Genomic DNA, 17,088 nt, shown 5'->3' with positions numbered 1-17,088 from the left:
CATAATGAGAGCAGAGCTTGTTTATCGTGTAATCGATCTCGTTTGTTTGCTCCCTTTATGTCGCAGCAATAACTCGCAAAACGACGCTGACAGAATTCTGCAGAACCATTATGAATCGCCGATGAGTCATATTAAGTTTTTTCGCTCTTATCACTGTAATCGGCGGGACTTTTGGTGTGTGTGTGTTAGCGAATGCTGCGCAATGCACTGGAAACGTAGTAGTTATCTGACGCCCATCGCACAGTATGGGGCGTGATATAGATAAGCCTTATGTGCCTCCATTTTCGTTATGTACCGACGACTGGCGACCAACTGTGGGGGTCTGTGGGTGGCTTCCTCTTTCGTACACACGGACACACAGGGTAACAGGGTTTTATTGGATAGTGAAAACAGCACCGATCACTCGCTTGCGCATTGCGCACTGCGGAAAATGGATCAGCGGCCACTTTATGGCCCCTTTATTGCACCGAAAGTATGCTTCGAATGAGATCGATCTGCCTCGAACATCAGCTTCATCACTTATTGCGCCACTCTGGTGTTCACTGGAATTGGGGTCGTTCAGGTGTCGTTTCAGACAGATTTCGTCGGGAGCGATTGATCACATTTGACACTGAACATTTCACGTGGCACACCATTTAGCACGTCACTTAGCAGTCCGGTTGGAAAAGCAGTGGGCCACCGGTTCCCGAAAAAAGGACGCCCCGGTGAGCGAACCCTTGTGGGTCCCTGGTCTTGATCGAACTGAGACACGCGACTCGGAGCTAGTGCTCGAAAAGTAGCACCACACCCGATAGGCCGTAGGAAGCAGGAAGGAAATATTGTAATGAATATCTACGATAATCATATTATAAGATAATAAGTTTGATAATGTTATTTACCGTAGCATAGCGTGCAGTGGAACTGTACCGGGGCCGGTGGGCAGACCCGGGGGCCAGGAGAGCGGAGGCCAAATCTGACCGGCAGTCTTGGTGCGGGCCCGTCTGCCAAGCCATTTTATCTGCTTACCCAGGGCCCCGTTCCTTGGTATGGCCGTATCTGGCAGATATGATAGTGTCTATCTATAGTTATCTGCACAATCGCACTGATTGTCTATATCTTGGCTTACGGCTCAAAAGTGGGCTGGCTAAGCGAGCACGAAGGAACGAGTGCAGAGCCCAAAGGGCCCTTCCGTTCCAGCCACTAAAGAAGGCATCGCCAGAACCTAGAGAGTGAATGAATCAAACTTTTTTCACTATCACGGCCGAACGCGTTCAGAGACGCGTTCTAGGAACGGTTTATCGCCACCAAAACGCGACCGACTCGTGGGGTCCTTACGTGGGACCCACAAAAAAGGGCTTCGTAAACACATCACCCAAGAATTATGACAAATATTTGCGTTTAGATTAAAAAGCGAAAAACTTGCTTTGCTCTTTCGAGACCCATTTTGTCGCTCTTCTTAGATCTGATTCATCTTAACCGGGAATCGGTGAAACGGCTTGTTTCCTACGATTTCGGTCCGAAGCTGGGACTGAGATAGAACTGCAATGACTTACACGTACGAGAGGGCATTTAGAAGAGCAATACACAATTGACACTTCAGAAATGTGTTTTATTAATTTTGAATTTGTTGAGTTTCGTGGAGTGGACATGGTTGGTCCTTCTTTGCAGATTCTTAGATCAATAAGAAAATAAAATTAAATACCTGCGGTAAGAGCAATAGTTTTTGGCTTTACTAGAGACCGCACAAAGCCGTACTTTAACTTTTTAGTGCATGGAACCTTATGAATCATTTCCGGATTCGGTTGCGTCAATCGCTAACGGGCTCAGCGAAGGTTCGTAGTTGTACTCGTATACTTTATACCATCGTCGATTGTGCTATCAACACCCTAGACCCCGTCAGTCAGTGATACACAACTATCCACCGTACGCCACACTCCGGCAGATCGTTGGAAAATATGAAAGAAAGTGTACGCTGTAATTTTTGAAGATCTTAGGTTCCATTGTTGCTTCACTGCCCTCGTTTTGGCTGGGCTAATTCGAAAAAATCGAGGCTGATGAAGTTATATGATCTTCTACACGAATACGGATAGGACGACACAGAGAGGTCTCTTCTTCCAACAACCAACGGAGGAAGATCAAGCCGCTACAAGCACTGTCATTTCGTCATCATCATACAGTTGGAGTTCTGTGACGGAAGGCGGTTGATGGTGCCTGGATACCTTTGCCTGTGAGACCCAAGTGTAATAAAATTATAGCGTTTACAGTTAAATAAATCCAAACTGAATTGACCTACGTACACAAGTCCTCGATCCGAGGGGAACAAACCGTGATCCGAGTAAGTCAAAGAGTCAGAGTGTGCAATTTTTGATCATTGTGTGTCGAGGAATGTCTTGTAGGGGGCAACATTCCAGAATCCCTGTATAGAGTTCCAGAAATGAATTCAAATGTAAATTTAGTGACCGAAAGCTCGTAAATTCACAAATCTTCTGCAATCTTGGGCTTAATGTCATAAGGTTCCAAGTCGAATGATTAGGTGACAGATTCATTCTGTCCATAGGCATGTGTGAAACAGTTAGGCTCTGTTCTGGCTTAGTAAGTATCGTTTCACTTTGAACAACCTACAAGTATTTGGTAATAGCTACCCGGCAGCCCGTCGCATGCCACCGCCGGATGTACCGCGTGTAGTGTTGCCTCACATTAACGACACACGTCCGTTTCGGAAACGACCAGGACGGGGCCCAATTGCCGGGCCCGGATTGCCCAAGTCCGGTTCCGACCGTGGGCCATTCCGTTCGGTACACTACTGCCGCTCGGCGGGAGGGAACCACTTGCCACCGGAACGTGTGGAGTAGTTAGTTGGCCGGCCGGCCTATCTGGCCACTTCGCCAACACCGAGCCCGAGATATAGGTTGATAAAACTGTTGTCAGAGATAGGGAGTTATCATCCGTTTGCATGTAAGAAGCAATAAGGCCGGGCATGATAGGAGATAGGAGGCTACAGGTGGCACCTGCCCTCGCTTGCCACCCTTGCGGCCTTTTCTCACGGTTCCGTCCCCGTTCTAAGCCTTCCGGGGCGGGGAAAACGGATTCTTACGCCTGGGTGAAAAGCTCGCCGAGGAAAACCGACGATCCTGGCCCGCGGCCCGAACCACGCGCGGAGCCAACGGGCTCCGGAACGTGACACTTTCCGCCCGAACCACCGCCCTCGAGCGAAGCGTAACCGAAGCGCAAATCAAGGCACAACAACAAATTGATATGTTAACTTATCAACCGGCAACACACTTCACTATCTATACTGAGATATAACTTTTTCAAAAAAGACCCGGCCCGGCCTGGCTGTGCTAAATTTTATATTATATTATATTATCACAATATTACGGTGGCCCCACTCGGAACGTCGGTCTCGGTGCCGGTCGGTCGGACCGCTACGGACTGGGCATGGGCGGAAGTACGTGTCGCGTTGGTCGAGTGCGGTCTTCGGTGCTCGTTCCGGAGTTGGTGAAAATGTCGGTCAAGAATTGCGCTTCCGACGTGCTTGTGTGTCGAAATTTTGGAAGAATTAGAACAAAGTTTTGGGATTCGACATGCATGGCGTTGTCGCGTAGTGTAGTGTTAGGTGGCGGGTCCAGTACCTGAACCGGGAGTAAACCTGGGAGATGCTGCAAGAAGTTGGGCGGATGAATCGGAACACGGTTGCCGAAGAAGTTGCAGTGTACAGTGGGGTCGTGCGCAAGACTCTTCACCCCAACAAACATGACGTGGAGGAGCGTTCATGGGCAGTCACCGGCGGCGGATTTACGACGGTGTCATATAATTTATTTCGCCCGCCGCTGGACGTCGTTTCTTCTGGAAAGAAATCGGCCGCCGGATTTGAAGGGTGCGTTCCGTGTCTGTGTGTGTGTGTGTGTGTGTCTCCGGCAAGAGTAGACCGCCTACGTGGGGACGGGCTCGAAAAAAAACGGCACCTTACACTCGCGCCCGTCCCTGAGCCTGTGATTCCCCTTGACGTTTATGATTTTATCGAGGACCTTTACGCGTCCCCCGTGATGATAGCTCCGGGCGGGACGGTCGGTGGCGAAAGGTGTTGTGTACTCGTCGTTCGCCGCACAAATTGGACCACTTACGCGGTCGGGTTCCATTGGCGAGATTCCACACGATGGAAGCCCCGATAAGCACCCAATGTACGCCGCCGCGGTACGTTGCTCTTATCAACCTCGGTGTTACGGGTCTTTTCACCCTTACGAGCCCGTTGGCTGAATGTGGCTGAATGTGTGTGACGTGATCACTCGGGGGGTGATGTTGCAATATGGCCGACACGATAAGCACGCCACGCTGGAACCTATTCGAGGAGCGCTGGATCCGGATCGGTGAGGATGAGTTCTGTGGGAAGCACACCCGCCAGCGGGCACCGGAGTGTCCGCAATCGAATCAGCAAGATTGATACGCGCCCTGACACGCGATCAATAACCATACTGTCACCCTACGCGACTCCGGCGAGTCCATTGTGACGTCGAAACAATGGCCTCTCGTAGCCCGGAGATCCGGGGACGCACTTGAACCTGGGGAGGAAGTGAACATTCCAAGCCTCGAGATTCTCCGGGTGTCTGGAGTGCGTCGCCATTTACTGATCAGTGCGGGACACAATCCCTCCGGTGGTTTCTCGATCCGACTAGTTTCCAGCCGCGGGAAGCTCACGGGAAGCCGCTACTGCTGTTGCCGCCTTCGTTGCCGCTGTTGCTGCTGCTCCGGCGAACGGTAGTGGTGTTTGTCTCAATGGTTTGTTTTTCCATCGCACAGACTTCGCTGGCCGGAGCCCTAAAAACATACAGATAAGATAAGCGCAAGGTATCACCGTCCCAGGATCGATACCCGGACGCTCCCGGGGGGACGCTTTTCCTCGTACAGGTTGGGAAATGTGTTTGGCACACTCGAAGTGTGGCAAGATTTGGTCACACTCGTTGACCGGCCTCGGTTAGCCTCCCGGGACTCCGATCGATCACTCCACCCGGGGTAGCAGCACTCCGACTTGATCGCTCGCGATCGATGACTAACGCGTAGTTTCGGTAGGTGGCCGAGCTTCGTTTTGCACCTCCACTCAGCTCTCGGGTGTGCCGGGGTTGGTGAAACCGATCGACGACACCGGAGCCCAGTAATTTGCGGGCAAATAACAAATTTCTGCTCGGCACGAGCCAGCTTCGGTGCGGTTTTTGGAGAGGATTCTCGGCCAAAACAAAACCTCGGTCGTTGGTTCTTTGGGCCGTTGCCGTTGATTAGCCGGCTGGCCTAGTTTGGATGGGCCCGGTTTTTTTTTCGGGCTCGTCAATTTGTACACACGCAAAAGGCACAAACAGTGCGCGCCGCGCCGTGTGATCCATCCTGTGTGTGTTGTCGCTCGGAAGGGCCCCGGGTTTTCGTGCCGTACCGTGCCGAGCGGTGCTGTTGGAGAGGATGACAAAACGTTAGGCCCGTCGCGTGTGGAGACAAACAAACACCAAACGGGGCGAGATCGAGGCACCGGAACCTCGGGACTCTCGGCAAGAAGTATATGTCGTCGTCGTCGGGCGTTTATTGCAGTCCCGGCTAGTCGGGGACGTGATCGGTTTTCTGGTAGTGCGGGGAGATCTGCACCCTCTGGACAAATAGACGTTCGCTCGCTCGCTCGGCTTTCCGTGCCGGATGGACGGCGGACCCGGTGGTGTTGTTGATTTTTACGTCCCATATACGCGCGCGCTGTGCCGTGCTTTTTGGTGTTGTTACTTCAAGCGGTCTCCACCGGCTGGCGGAGAGGCCATCGTTCCGCAGAGAGGTTCGTGTGGTTCGCAGATCCTCATGGGCCGTGGCCGCGTGTCGGTGCGCTTGAGAGCTAGGGGCTTCTGACAGCGTCCCCGGTGACAGATGCCTGTCAGAGTGAGCAGTGAGTAGCCGTGTGATCGGACGCGATCGATCGGTGAGAGAGTGAGATCTCTGTGATTGTTCGGCTCGCTTGTTGATTGATCCACCAGCCACCGGTGACCGGCGAGATTGCGACACCTGGCTGGTGTGGAAGTGTCTCACTTGCGGTGTGTGTCTGTGTGTGTGGTAAAGGGTGTTCCGCACGGTGTGTGTTGCTGGTGCTGGTTACAATCGGAAACATCAGCCGATAAGATAAGCGAGCTTGGGCGGCCCAGGGGGGGCGATGGCGGCCAACCCCCGGGCGGAACGACGACAGGCGCAGACGGTCGACACTCCGAGGGCACCCGATTGGGCTTCGGTCGTGTGGTGGACGCGTACGCTTAGACTTACCTATATATATATATATGTGAATTTATATATATATATGTTTATGGATTTATATAAAAAAACTTTGTTTCTCTTTCGCCTTTTTTTTCTCTCGCGCCTTGTTGTTGTTCAATTTTCCCCATCAATTCCCGCCCCGCCCGGCCGGTGCCGCTCCCCCGGGCTCACTCGCCCCGATTCGGATGTGTACATAATTTGTGCGGGGTGCGGTAGTCGCCACACGCGCACCGGTGTATGTGGTCCTTAGTCGCAGCGAGATACTCCTTCTGGTGTGATCGTGCGTGAGCGTGCACCGAGAACTAGATAGAGCCTTCCGTGTGGAAAACCGTGAAACAACTCTCCTGCGTGTGCTATACTCTATTGTTTTTGTTGTGATCCCGATTGAGTGAACGAGAATCCCGTTGCTGAGACCGAATCTATAGAGTTCGGCTCGGCGGATCACGTGGTGCCTTCACCCCCTGAGTCGTCGCGCGCGCACGGCCGAACAAAATGGCCGTTTCGTCCGAGGCCGGGAAGGGTGCTGATGTTGCGGGCACAACCAGCGGAGTGCCGGCCGCCGTGACTGCCACGACCACAACGACGGTGGCGGCCTCCAGTTCGGGAGATCCCGGGCCCCACCTGGGGTCGGCACCACCGGTCACCAGCAGCGAGCAGCCGGCCAACGATCCTGTCAAGGTACCAGCCCGCCGCGAAGGTTTTGGCGCGAAAAATCACGACCCAGCCAGCCAGGCCAGTCAGTTGGAATCTTAATCGCGGATGCCGCGCGGTCCTGGCACGCTTGGGAGATAAAACATTTTTATCGGACCGATGGCTGGGCCGCCGGAACAACAGATACACAGGCAGTTATCACCCCCTCGGCGAGCCGGTCTATCGATGGTCTCCTATCGTCCCGGATGAGTAATCTGTTGGGAGCGCCCGCTCCGGTGATAAAGCTCGGCGGGGGAGCCAGATCCCGGCCGGCTGGGATGTGCGTGGGCCCCAGGCTCCCTAATAGAGTGGTTCGCAAGGAACTGCGCCAAGGGCACCAGGCACTCCGGGACTCCGGTCCGGGGCGTGGTCCGAAGAAAGTCATTTCTCCCGAAATCTTTCACCTTCTGTTGCGCCAGGTTGCGCCAGGCACTTAGCAGGCCCATAAATCACCGGCCCGAGCGAAGACGAGGGACGACACCTCTCGGCTCGGCTTGTCCGGTCCGGTCTGTGTGCGTCCGACCACGCAATCCGGTCGCGTCCTGAGACCCAAAGACCCGAAGAAGACGCAATAACCATAACGGCGTGGCGCCACGGGAAGCGCAGCGGTCACTTCCTTTCCAGTTGGCCCTTCGAAGTCGACAAGGTCAATGGGATTCTGCTGCGGACCCAGCAACGAAGGAAGGATTGCGTCTCGGGTTCTCCGGTGACCTTTTTTTGTCCCGGGCCCGGCCCAAGCTTTAATGACTCCGAGCCGAGCCGAGATTTACGACGGTGCAGAATCGAGGTGGTTTGTTTATTGTGCCACGTCCCGGTCCTGTCGGTGGGCTCTATAATTGGAGCAGGTCCCATTCATCGATCCATTGACTTTATTAGGCTCATGATGGCTTGGGCTTTTTTGTCGCCCGTTCGGCAACAGACTACAATTCTCAAGTAAATGGACTGAAAGCGACCTGATACCCTGTTTTTTGTGTGTTCCGGTGGTCCTACAAGGCGGGTTAATGCGGGATAACGGCGGGATGGCGAGTTGGCTCAACAATGACTTTCCAATCTCCAAATTACATCTTCGATGGCTTCAACAGGTGATCGCGCGGGGCGATATCTGTTCGCATTCGCATTAGCAGATTGTGCAGTGAAATCAAATCCCAAAACGAAATTGTGTAATTATCAAATCTTGTCTTTTGCTATTTGAAGATTAGTGCGTTGACTTGGTAGCTGCGAGTGGTCAGTTGCCATCACATGAACTGTCGCCGCATGTTTCGTCACGGTCCTTTTCCATGGACATGTCGCTTTTCTTGACCGAAACAGCGCCATTTTGGATGTAAAATTGTAGGATCTCTATATTGGGAAGGGATCTCAATCGTATCATTCATAATCTCGCTCAAACTGTTACAGCAATGCAGTTCAATTCAATTGTAGTTTTCATTTTTTTGTCTTCATTGTTCATACGTTCGGCAATTATTAAAAACTTAGTAAATCCCTTCAAGTGTGTGCACAGTATTCTATATACATTTTTATTCGTTTTTTTTGTTTAAGAAGAACGGATCGGTCCGTATTTGTTAAATGTACTCAATAGTTAATATAATCTAACTTAAAAAGACTAACTTAAGAAACATGTGGCATTTAATCCATTACAGGATATAGGATAGGCTTATCCCGGGCTAGCTGGGCTGTACAATGTTGGTAATGCAGCGGCTGATGTTGTATTATTTTTGTTGTCGGGTTTGATTTGTTGTATAATTATTCATGTAATTAGCGTTTTATTCATTTATTCATTTAAATTACTCCTAATATTAGATTTATCATAAACATCCTAAGCTTTAGTTTAAGTTTTAAGTGTGGCATCAACCGAGAATTTTAATAACAACGAAGGCGTTCCGTTTGAAGATTTGTTGAATACGGGTAGAACTGGATCGCATCATAGAATCTCCTGAATTAACGATCCATTCAGGATTTCACCATTTGAGTTTTTGTTGGACGCAAATTGCGAACAATTATAATATTATACAAAAGCTTTTCGGTAAAATTTCTTGTTGAATGTTTGAGATATAGTGTAAGAAAATAGTGAAATGGTAACAAAAGAAGGTTGTGTTTTGGTAAATGTACTTTTGCACAATGCACAATCATATGTTGAACTACTGAGCCGGAGAATAAGACGATTTACAAGATTCAGAGCATGCTTTGTGATCCACTTGACGTAATCGAAACATTGAAAAGTTGATCATCTCCCCTTAACTCATCAGTTAATTTGGTGTTTAAAGTTACTAACTGAAGGAAGTTGCGGTCGAAAAGTGTAATCACCTGTGACGGACGAACAAGAAATACGAGACCTACGTCTCAGTCCAGCCAAAACCAGCACCTGCGTCGGGGATTGCGACATCTGCCACGACGCATTAGGCTCGCTTAAGGCGCGTCCATCTCGTAGCTAAAGGCACATTGTTTCAGCATGTCCCGCATGCACCTACGAACCTGCCTCGGAATTACACGCACCGGCCCCGGAACGGGGCACCGGCCATGCATAAAAACTTATGTAAAATTGGGCAGATAACACGCTCGACCGTTCGCCCGTGTTCTGACCACGGATTGATCCACTCGGCCCAGGACGATCTATTTAGTCCGGGTTCTGGGGCTATTATCGGCATCCCGCCGTCTCCGACATCGACACGCCGCAACCACATCTACGGTCTCAGGTCCAGGGTTCTTTTGAGACATTCGGAATTCGTCCGACGAGAACGAGTGAGAGAGAGAGGCGCAAGGGATCTTCGTTGTTTCGATATTTATAGCCCTCCGATAGTGATATCTTACTTGTTGGCGATCGTCGAGAACCGAGAGCCGGTGTCGGTGCGGTCGGTGCATTCTTTCGGACGCCTCCGACGAGCGCCGGGCGATCGCGCGCGCTGGTTCGTAGCTTGATCGATGATCTAATTCCTGGGCGCGACACCAGAGCTCTGACCCGCGACTCCAGCCGAGGCGAACATTCCAGCCGAGCTGACTCATAGGTGAAAGTGCCTCCTGGCTGATCGGGGTCGGGGTGTGCTTTTCCGCTGATTGGGAGCGTTGGCGCCACGTAGCATCAGGTGTCTCCGCGACAACGCTCCATACGCCCCGGTGATCGATGGGCGAGTCCACTGGGCGAAGTGCGGTACGTGGCGGAATGATATCGGGCGAACCATTTAATTAGAGCTCCATAAGCCGTGGGGTTGATGCTTTTTTATGGTTTCGTCAACGGTATTAGTTGGACCGCATGCGCGGACGTGGACAGTAATTTTCGGACGTGTCCCCGGGCAGCATGATTTCGGCGAGGCGTAAGGTGCCGAGGTGTGTTTAATTACCACCCAGGCCCAGTCGCGGGCTCAATGCGTCCGGACACCCAATTTGCGATGGCCCAAAGTTTATCGAGTGACTTGGTTTTTTACCTCTCTCTGTTTTGTTGTTTTCTTTTTCCGTCGTCGTGACTTCGTTGTACTGGCCCCGAGATAAGGGGGAAGTTTTATGGTACGCTACCTGACATTTATGAGTCCCCGCTCTCCCGTTTCGGGGGTCCGGTCGGTTCTTCTTGGGCGATTCTTTCCGCGGCGACGGACGGAACGCGCAGGCAAGATTAGGGATCAGAGGTCCGCAAGCGCAAAGCGCAGCGCCTTCAATATTTGGGCAGCGCCACAATTGTCGACCGCGTTGATAGAATCGTGGAAATTTCAATTACGAAGTCACTCGCCGCGCGAGTGACACGTCGGAATCGGGGGAGCCATTTTGCCGGCGCAGTTTCGCAACGACTACCTCCTCGGTGTCTTGGACACGGAGCCTCCGTCTTGCGAAGCGAGACACTTGTCCCGGCGGTAAACAGTGCTGCTACAGATACCCGGGGGTTATCGGGCGAGCACCCCGTAGGTCGGGAATTGGATAAGATACGGCAGCATCGATGGCCGGCTCCGGTATCGAGTCGATAGTGGGGCTTTGGGGTGCGATAATCGGACCGTCGCCGTGAAGATCGGGTGGTTGAGATGGTGTCGACGGTGGCGTAAAGACGTAAACGGTCTGCCTGGGGGAGGGGAATTGTTGGACAAATGACTCAAAATAGGATGTCGATCGGCCAACGTGGTATGATGGGCATGATTTGGGGTAAACTGTTTTTTTTCGGATCCTACATCCGGAAATGTAGGTTGATCCGGACATTCAGAGCCACACGCCGGCACTAGATTCTTTACCAATACTTTATCCATGACCGTGGAGTTCCTTTTTTTCATTGGAGCCGTTGAATCGTTGGTGAACTTGATGTCATAAATTCTGACAATAAGTTAACGGGAGTTATGCTTATACTATTTTGTATCTTGAAGAATGGACTTTGTTTAATCAGTCGACTAAATTAAGTTAACGACTATGAACCGGTTAAAACTACAACTGATCCGGTTCGAGATGAGCGGTTTAAAACGAATAACCGAGTGAAAGAAAGAGACGAAAACAACGATTAGTTTATGCACACATTTACGTCAGTTGACACATCAGCAGACTCGCTTGCTTGGATCCGATTTGGGACGATGGTCTTCCATTAAAAAGTTGTAATTGTTGAATGTTTATTTTAAAATTTCTTGATGAAACTTCCCAGTCGAAAGAATTCTTCGCCTTTTGAAGCAAACCAATTAGTCATCCAATTTCGACTTCCTCGTAGGAGTCGAAGTGCTGTTCAGCCAATACGTGTACCAGTAATAAAAATGAATGATAATCGGAAGACGTCAAGTCTGGTTAAAATTTTCTTCACGATGCAGGCGCATTCCTATGGAGCCAAGATACCGCACTGTTCAAATTGTTCGTTTGTTGTCAGTAGCGATCTGAATTAACGGTTTCACCAGATTTTAGGAGCTTGTGGTACATCACATCTTTTTGTTCCATCTTAAAGTACTTTTTTGAAGTCCAGTTGCTTATTAAGCTGAAATCGCCATTTTTATTTTTTTTAAACCACTCAAAGCACTGTTATCTTCGAAAAATAAGCTTCGACAAACATTTGATGCGGTTGTGTAGCAATTTTCTTCATCAGGTAGCATAAAAATAATGATCCCCGTGAAACGTCTTTTTTAACCACAAAAGTTGACATGGGCTAACCCTTTTAATAAGTTGCAAACTAATTGTTTTTTTTTCGACCTGAAATTATTTACCTGATGTCAACCCTGACACCTGAATGGGCCTGAACTTTCCAAGACAATTTTATGCATGGGGCTGCTTCATCCGTTAAACAGCAATTAAGGATGTAACAACAAATGCCTTCGCCTGTTTACCAATCAATCCGCGTTCTACATTCGAGGTGAGCCATCGTTCTGAGAACGGGGAATCGGAACTCGGAAACCTCGTCCCTTTTTGGTCTATTCCATTAAAAAGTTCCAAACCAAGTGGTTGCCGAGGTTAGCCGCGGTCAAGTTGCGAATGGTGGAGCTGGTACCCTTTCGTCAACACCGCTCCCGACGCTCCTCACGGAAAGGTCACGAAGGCCCCCCGGCGGAAAGTGACCTTTAGCGTTTAGCGCCCTTATCTTCCGCCGGTCACTGCGTGGAGAACCCCCCGGAGATAGGCCACGCGCACGTGACACGTGGCCGGCGGTGAGGGTGATGAGTGATCATCCCGCATAACGACGACGATGTGTGGCCCATCGTCGGCTGTTTCGAATTCTTCGTCACTTGGGGTCGCAGACGACAACCGAACCTCGGGCGAGAGGTGCGTTTGTCAACATTGTGCAACAACCGGAACTGCTCCACACACACCCCTTCCCCAATGTGGAAGGAAATTGCAGTACGAAAATTGAGAACGGAAACCGCACGCACCGCGATGCCGGCGCGGCGCCGGAAGCGTGTTGTTTGGGCGGAAATGACCATTCGTTGACGCGCGTTGGTTTTGCGGGCGTTGCCCTGCGCGGAATCCCCGGCCCGCGCGTGCGTGCGTCACACACCGTGACACACTTTCTTACCACCGCCCTTCTTCCCGTCCCCACAGATGGAGGTGCCGCACGAGTCGACGGAAGCGGAGCAAAGCGCACCGGCGACGGAAGTGACGAGCGGTGGCTTGCACCAGCCGCAGACCGGGACGGTGCTGGAGCAGGAGCACGTCAACGGGATGATCGTCGTCGGGTCCGAGCTGCATCACCACCACCACCAGCAACACCACCACCACCAACACCAGCAGGTCCCGTCGGCGGCCGCTCAGCGGAACTCCCCCGGCGGTCAGCAGCAGCAGCAGCAGCAGACGGCGGTCATCATTAACCAGCACAAACAGCGTATGATCACGACGACGGGACAGATCAGGTAAGGTGAGGTGGGAATGGGGGGGTCGGTGTGATCCTCACCGTACGATCATAACGCTCCAATGGTCCACAGGGAGATCGCTGAGGGTCAGGAGCCACCGAACGAGTCATCGGATTACGACGCCGGGGTCGAATACCACGCGGCAGGGGCGGCCGGGGAGCACGGACACGCGCAGTACAGCTACGAGCCAGCCACCAGCCAGGAGCAGGGCGGCGGCGGTGGCCCCCCGCAGGTGAAGCGCGAGTCGATCATCGAGAAGGAGGCGCAGGCGTTGGTCCAGGCCCAGGAAGCGACGGTCATCCCGATGCAAACCCAGACCATCTATGTGGAGTACAAGAGCGAGGGTCCGGGCGGGGACGGGGAGGGCGTGAGGTACGTAAATCCGTACGAACCCGAGCCCAAGTACCACCACCGCTACCTCTATCCGCCGTCGGCGCCTCAGCCACACGCGAGCCTCGGCAGCCATGGCCATGTGACGGCCCATCACCCGCACCACCCCCACCAGCACCCGCACGCGCACCCGCACCCACACGCCCATCACGGGCGCGGCATGGGACCAAACCCCGGGCATCACCCCGGACACCACCCCGGACATCACCCGCAGGGCCAGCCGATCGAAGTGGTACGGTATGCGTATTTCGTACACTCCATCCCCCTCATCCATGCCTCTTCCTCCTCCGCAGCAGCAGCTCCCGCAGCACTCTTCGGCAGTGGCCGTCGCGACGCAGTCAGGTGGGGCAACGATCCAGGTGCAGGCGGCGCAGGGACCCCACCAGACGATCCAAGTGTACGAGGCTCACGACGGCGGGCCGGGCGAGGTGGTGCAGCACGTCACGGCGGACGGGACGGTGGACGCGAAGGCGTCGCACTACACCAACCTGGAGCCGGTGCTGTCGTCCGCCCAGAACTACTACCTCACGCCGGACGTCTACACGACGGCCAGTGGCGCCCCCGGTGGCGGCGCCGGCAACTACACCACGTTCCTGCCCCCGAAGGAGGCCATCTACTACCACTCGGCCAGCCCGAACACGGTGCTGTACAAGAGCGACCCGACCCTCACCTCGTCGTCCATCGTCACCAAGCAGATCCAGTACACGTCCGCCCTGCAGGGCCCCGGGCCGACCTCCATGTACGAGAACCCGGGCGCCCACAGCAGCAGCTCGCCGTCCGGGGCGCAGCAGATCTACTCCAGCTACTGGAACGGATCCAGCGTCGACTACAACCCGGTACGGCGCCTTCTCCGATCCAGCGATCCGGTCTAACCTCCATTTTGATCGGTTCTATTCCCACCCTCCCACAGAACTTTGGCGGGACGATCGTGACGATGAACCAGGCGGGCGACGGGGTCGGCGAGTACGCCGGCAACGGGCAGCACTGGCAGATCAGCTCGCTGAACGAGGCGTATGATATGCAGCCGGCGGCCGCGGCCGAGCACCGGGAGTGCGTGAACTGCGGGAGCTCCGATACGCCGCTCTGGCGGCGAGACCTCGTCGGCCACACGCTCTGCAACGCGTGCGCCCTCTACACGCGCCAGAACCCGGGCACCAACCGGCCGCCGGCGCGCTCCCACAAGTCGAAGCAGCCGGTGGTAAGTTGCTCCTCCACGGGGACCCGCCACTACAGGCCAAGACTTTCCGCGACGTCCTGAAGAACGCTAAGCCGCTGGGCTCGTAGTTGACACGAAACTCCGGTTCTGACTCAGACTGATCGAGGCCGATGCTGACATTCGAGAAGTTGGGGACAGTTAGGGTACTTACAAACTACTGAGCAATACCTGCATGGGCCAAGTGTTGCTCAAAACACCTCTTGATCACGAATCGTAGGCTCTCTCCTTTCGATCTAGGGCCTCACTTTGCTTCTGGGTGACAGATCAGCGATTATAGGGCCAAATTCCGGGTCTGAACGCCAACTAATGCTCATACTTGGCATTCGGACTTGGAACATTCTCCGTTTCTAGAGAATGTTGATTTTGGAGAAGTTCTGGAATTATTTTTCAATGAAACTTTAGATTCGGTTTTTGTTGGATTATACAGACTATGAGCGTAGAGTTCTGGGTTTACTTAACGCTGTTGACGAATAATTGATATCTCTATCCCATATCGCGTCAACATTATATTTCGCGCCAACAAACTTGTACTCATCAAGTCCTATAACGTTTCGTAATTTTAGGAGTTCTGCAGTTGTTTTTGCTCTCAAGAAGCAGTCCTGACAGACAGACAAACGCTGATCAGACAGTGTGCGAAACGTGCTGTACTCGTCAAGCCTTTCCTTACAACTCTCGGACGGAAACAAGGGCTAAACGGCTATAAAATGTACTTAAACTTCAACCTTTGAAACTTTATCTTGCGTTATCCTAACGTTCCAACCGGCATTAAATGGCATCATTGTGCACCAATTTCTGCCGTAACTATTGAAGACCCCCAGTAACACCGGTTCGTTTGAGACGTGTGGCTATCATTTGTAATTCAAAGAACACGCAATATCTGCTTTCGGCAATAAATTAGACGTAATGCTGATACTTGTTTTGTTGAAGGAAACCAACGCATGATGATGATTACATATCTATAACAGTTATACGGATGGTCGATAGCTATGTCGTAAAAGTCGGCCAGCTATTCCAAGAATTAGCGGTGATAAAAAATATAATTTTTCAACAATCAAACCGAGTAGCCAAAGGGGATCTCTTTGTGGAACCACTTCCTGCGTTATAGCTTATGCAACGTTGACTCGTCGAGGACGCAGGTTTGAGCCACAGCTGGTAACTGACACTTCGTTTCCTTCCGTCGTCTTTTAGCAGAAAACCCCACCGGCCCAGGGTAACCGGCGGACGGGAGTGACGTGCGCGAACTGCAACACAACGACGACCACGCTGTGGCGCCGCAACAACAACGGGGACCCGGTGTGCAACGCCTGCGGCCTCTACTACAAGCTGCACAGCGTCAACCGGCCGCTCACGATGAAGAAGGACGGCATCCAGACGCGCAAGCGCAAACCAAAGTCCGGCCAGCAAGTGCCCCAGATGAACGGTCTCAACACAGGTTCGCGTGATCGCTCAGATCTGGGCGCGCAGATTGGCTTCATATCCGTTTCCGTTTCCCTTCCGTAGGCAAGCTGCTGCCGTCGATGATACAGACCCAGTACCATCAGCTAGCGGCCGAACCGAAGCTGCTGGCCGGCAACCCGGTCCATCTGTCCACCCCGCAACCGATGGAACTGAACAGTTCGCCCAGCCAGGATCCGCGCTACGTGACCGGCGGGTCGCCCGGTGGCAACGGTGGCAATCTGTCGCCCCATCTGTCCAGCCACGTCCCGAACAGTGCGCTCGGGCCCCGCCACATAGCGACCTCGTACGTTAGTCTTAGCCCCTTTAACCGACCAACCGCGGACCGCAGCTAACGCTCTCCCGTCTCTCCCCGCAGAGTGCCATCGTTGGACGCTAGTCGAGGAGCCAACGGGGAGATCACCAGCGTCATCACGAGCACCGCCGTGGCGGAGCGCTCCAGCAACTAGCAGCCGGCCAGCTGCCGCCACCATCGAGTGATAGGAGAGCGCGTCACCTTCTTGTACCAAATATTGCCAGACGAACGGTTCCGCCAAAGGGAGCTGGACTGGTTCGGTTTAGTTAATGTCGCCGAAAGGGGCCTACCCAAAAATAAAACAAAGTGTCTAAAAAAATCTCCACCCGAGTGTGTGTGTGTTTCATTAAGGCCTAGGGCACTCCGAGAGTAGGGATGCATGAGTCATACGCGGCTTTGAAGGGTTTTTGAGATCAATTGTCGTTTGCTTATCTCCCCGAATGGGATCGTTTATCTTGGATGCGTTTAACTAATTCGAGTGTAACGGCTTTTCGGGTAACGGC

At 52.7% G+C, this 17,088-nt stretch overlaps 1 pseudogene; it reads left to right on the top strand.

Moving 5' to 3' along the window:
• Positions 1-6,744: 6,744 nt before the first annotated feature.
• LOC128270432 (uncharacterized) lies at positions 6,745-16,865 on the top strand (annotated as a pseudogene).
• Positions 16,866-17,088: the final 223 nt, after the last annotated feature.

This window comes from Anopheles cruzii, chromosome 3, assembly GCF_943734635.1.
Source record: "Anopheles cruzii chromosome 3, idAnoCruzAS_RS32_06, whole genome shotgun sequence".
NCBI lineage: Eukaryota > Metazoa > Arthropoda > Insecta > Diptera > Culicidae > Anopheles > Anopheles cruzii.
The sequence above is the reverse complement of the archived record's forward strand: the minus strand, read 5'-3'. Positions and strand labels throughout refer to the sequence as shown.